Raw genomic sequence first — 5,031 nt, forward strand, 5'->3', positions numbered from 1 at the left:
TGCGGTCTAGGCCAATCTCTGATAGCCTGAATCTTCTCTGGATCTACAGAAACTCCCTCTGCAGAAACAATGTGACCCAGAAAGCCCATCTCACGCTGCCAAAAACTTTACTTGCTCAACTTGGCAAACAACTTTTGCTCTCGCAGCTTCTCCATAACTGCCATCAAATGCACTGCATGCTCCTCAGGACTCTTAGAATAAACCAGGATATCGTCGATGAAAATGATGACAGACACATCCAGAAACTCCTGAAACACGCTGTTCATCAATCTCATAAACGCTGCTGGTGTGTTGGTCAACCCGAAAGGCATCACCACAAACTTATAATGCCCATACCTAGTCCTGAAAGCAGTCTTCCTCACATCTGCCTCATCTATCGGTATTTGATATAACCTGACGCTAGATCTACCTTAGAGAACCAAGTAGCACCCCTCAACTGATCCAACAACTCATCGATCCTAGGAAGAGGGTACTTGTTCTTCACAGTGACCCGGTTCAAACCCCGATAATCAATGCACAACCGGAAACTCCCCACAATGATACACTAGGACGGATGAATCCCTTACTCAACAAATCCTCTAGCTGCTTCTTCAGCTCTGCCAAACAAACACTCAAGTATGCCGACATCAACTCGAAGCCACCTGAATGTCAACCCTCTTGTTCGTCCAAGAACCTCTAGTAACTTGTCTCTTAGGGAAAACTTCCACAAGATAGATTAATCCAAAATTAGCTTTCCGCTTAGCTATTCTCCACAGCAAATCATCAATACGAGCGTAATAAAACAAACAAGTACCATACATTCTCATATTCCGATTCACTATATCAAATGCTTTGCAGACCGCCAACTTAACCTACTTGACTTGTTTCCCCCCAGCAAGCTTACCAAAACCTTAAATCTAGTAACCCTGTCCATCTCCAATGAACTTCATCCACCATCGTCGCAACGATTAGTTTATCCTGCCATGAAGGCTTCTCGAGAATCTTATGTACCTGGCAACCATGCCCTTACCGGTTCATATCTGNCTGCTGCAGCTCTCCTTCCCGGGACTCCAGCACCACCGGCCACTCAATCCTGGCACATCAGCCACACATTCTTGACCACTCCGGTCATAAAACCCTGGCCCACCGGCCAACATAATCCTAAAATCCAAGATTAAACCATCATCACTCTCGAGGTCTACATTCCGTCGTTATGTTCATACTCACGTTCTATACATTGCTTGCTCCCAACTCTTCCTCTCTTAGGTTGCAACCTTTTAGCCATACCGATCTCACTCTCAGACCAGCGTCTTCGAGTTATACCGTTTCACTCTTGGACCACAATCCTCAAGATCTCGGTATCAGGGGAACTACTCATCCCCTCAGGGGAACATCATCCCCTCTGCCACTCTCGGAGCCCTCAGCCCCTCGAGCTATCGGTATTCAGGGGAATCACCATCCCCTTAGGAGCAACAATCCTTAACGACTATAAACATCTCTCGACACAACGTACCTCCTGTGGTCCGAGTATAACATTGCAATGTTACACCTGCCCACTCAACTTATAATATCCAACTGGATTAACCACCAAGCAGAGAAATATCTGCTCCAACTGCATATGTCCACCTATCCGCCTCTCTAGGTCTGATACCTCTTGAGAATAATCTCATACCGATCATCTACAACCGCTCCATCCTCTTAACATAAGGTGGAAAGTCCTAAACATATGCAGCCCTCGGCTGCACCCCGCCACATGCGGCATAACTGGAGCCTACACTGGTACCCCTCTCAGTAACCGCTCCAACAGCACGCCAACAGATCCGCCAAGCGATCATTTCGACCCTGGGCTCTACCTGCTGCAACCCCACACCTGGGTTCCCAGCACCCCCGGCACGCTCACCGGCTAACCCCCTCTGGTCCCTCCTGATACGCTTGCGACCCTCTAACGTACCTCCTCGTGGAGCTCTGGACCACACACTCAATGACCACAACCACGTCCCCGTCCACGACAAATAACTCAAACACCTTAACAACTGATCTTTCAAGAACAGAGGCTAACAAGCAGAAAACAAATCAATACCACACAAAGAAACATAACAATAACTCACCGTGAAATCTCATTGAAGGCCCGAAGAGGATGTTCTAGGACTCCATGCCACACACAATTGACTAACTCACATAATCAATCAAAGTATGCAATCCAAAACATCACAACAGAAACCTAGCGAACCCAAACCTAGAACCGTAAGGGCTCTGATACCAAAATGAAACGACCGACCTTTTCTTTTTTTNATAACAAACGAGGACTCTGCATCGACCGATACCAACATGCATCGACCGACACCAGATGGAGGTTGCATCGACCGATGCAAGATCTGCGTCGACCGATGCAAGGTTAACTTGTATCGACCGATGCAATGCCGAGCATCGTTTTCCTCTGAAGCTTCTCGCCGGATCTTCGTTTGCAACCACGAAAACTTGATCCCAAGCCACAAGAAAGCTTACTAACGTCCCAAATAACAATCTAACCAGCCTAACAACACATAACAAGCAAATCAGAGAGATCTCTAGCTTAGATAAGCCATGGTCATGCACTTACCTTTGCCACAGAAGAATCTGAACCTCAAACAACCAAGAACACGCTCCTAGGAAGCTCCTACAACGTCCTAAGCCTCAGATCTCTACAGAAACGCCTCCAAACTCCAAGAAATCACCAAGAACTCTCAATAACTTTTTCTCTCCTTTCGTTTCTCTCAAAAACGGCTCCCCAGGACTAATGACACAAAAACGACTTAAGGGTTTCCTTTACCCAAAAAGCAGCATTTGACTTAAGTCAAAACGCAGAGACTCAACCTTGCATCGACCGATGCAACATTTGCATCGACCGATGCAACTCCCAAACCGGGATTTCGGTTCACGGATGTTACAACTACCTTTATGAAAATATATGTATTCTTTTTTTATATGAATATATAACTGAGTTTTGATTCAAATAAATAAATATGTGCTAATTTTCTGTTTAGTTATATTCAAATTTGAGAGGATTGGTAATTTTCTTACTGATTGACTAAATAGTAATATTTATATTCTTTTTTTATGAAGTAAAAATTGATTTTGGAAATAGAAATATGTTCGAGTTATGCTAAAAAGATTAAAATAATTAATAGAAATGAATTTAAACAAATCATTATGTCATTTTAAGAATGGTCCTCAATTAATATTTTTAATATTTGTAATTTATTATATGATTATTTAAGAAATTTATAGTGTCTTATACAATGTATTCATAATTTATCATTTAAAACAAATAAAAAAAAAGAAATTTAAAAATATAATCATTTACATATCATATTTGACAACAAGAGAATAAGTTGTAGCGATTCATAAAATATACAAAATATGACTGTAAGGTTAAGAAGAGAAGACACGACTGTAGATTGCATTTATTCATTTTTCAGAAATTAAAAAAAAATTATGAAAAATTAAGACAAAAAAAACACAGATAAAAAGTTACATTGAAAAGATGCGAACGAAAGGTTACGACGAATAAAAGTGAACGAAATAACACGACTGAAATGTTATCTCATGGCAGTTAATCGTAAAATTTTGTTTAATTTGATGTGTGTAGCATTGATAATTATTTATCTAATCATATGTGAAGGTAATATTATTTTATAAAGAATATTTTGTAATAAAGATATAAAGAATATTTCAAAAATTTGTATATTTTTAAAATTTTTATTAGATAGTTTAGGGATCCCAATAGTTTAATAAATAAATTTAATTAAAAAAATTTTGTAATAAATATTTTACTAAAATGAGTTCCCTCGCAATATCGCGGGGGTTCCATACCTAGTATATATATAAGTAAAAGATTAAAAATATATTTTAAATTGTTATGATAATTAACTTGTGTCATTTTCCACGCACACGAAATTAGGCATTCACAAAAGTATGGAGAGAAGGGGAAGTAGTAAAATCTACGTACCAAAGGAACTTTCTACCTTGGTGGTGTAGAGTTCATGGGTCCATGCAAAAATTCTATTGAATTTGTCATCGNTAAATTTGATATTTGCCGACAAAAAAAAAAAAAAAAAAAAAAAAAAAACTTTATTGGCTCCTTCAAATCCTAGAGACATTAAGCAAGATACATGGATCAACTTTAGGTACATCAATAATCAATCGACCTCCGGTGTTGGTACACTTGACGGCCAAGGAAAAGAGTCTTGGCCACTCAATGACTGCCACAAAAACCTCAATTGTCCTAAACTAGCTATGGTAACATTTCTTAAACTTCTTTAAGCTACAATTCATTTTCAACTATATGCTTATTATTTACATTTAAAGCGTAGTACAGAACATTTGATATGATACTTATACAATGAAAAGAAAGTGTTTTAATCATTATTTATTATCTACAGTTAATTAACGTTTGTAGTCTTTTTTATATATGTATGAGAAAGTAGTAAGTGTTTTAGTTAATTTGAATTTTTTTCATAGACTATGGGATTTGCATTCGTCAACAACTCAAATATCAAAGACATAACATCACTAAACAGCAAAATGGGACACTTCAACTTCTTCTCCGTCCATCACTTTAACATTACCGGTGTCACTTATAACAGCTCCTGGTGATAGTACCAACACTGACGGTATCAAGATGGGTTCATGTAGCAACATTCACATCTCGAACACAAACATTGGTACTGGAGACGATTGTATCGCTATTCTCTCTGGAACCACTAACCTCGATATCTCAAATGTCAAGTGTGGTCCCGGACATGGGATCAGTGTTGGAAGCTTAGGGAAGAACAAAGAGGAGAAAGACGTGAAGGACTTAACAATAAGAGACATCGTTTTCAATGGCACAAGCGATGGTATTTGGATCAAAACTTGGGAATCTTCAGCTTCAAAAATCCTTGTTTCAAACTTCGTGTATGAGAATATTCAGATTGATTGATTTTGAAAAAGCGATCAACATCGATCAGAAGTATTGTCCTCACCCACCTTGAGAACATGAAAAGAAGGTTAACTTTCTATGCAAAAAAAAAA

The 5,031-nt window shown here is 39.0% G+C and overlaps 1 pseudogene; it reads left to right on the plus strand.

The window, feature by feature from the left end:
• The window catches only part of LOC109132896, a 1,856-nt pseudogene continuing 758 nt past the window's right edge, over positions 3,934-5,031 (plus strand).

This window comes from Camelina sativa, chromosome 5 (genome assembly GCF_000633955.1).
Source record: "Camelina sativa cultivar DH55 chromosome 5, Cs, whole genome shotgun sequence".
Taxonomy (NCBI): Eukaryota; Viridiplantae; Streptophyta; class Magnoliopsida; order Brassicales; family Brassicaceae; genus Camelina; species Camelina sativa.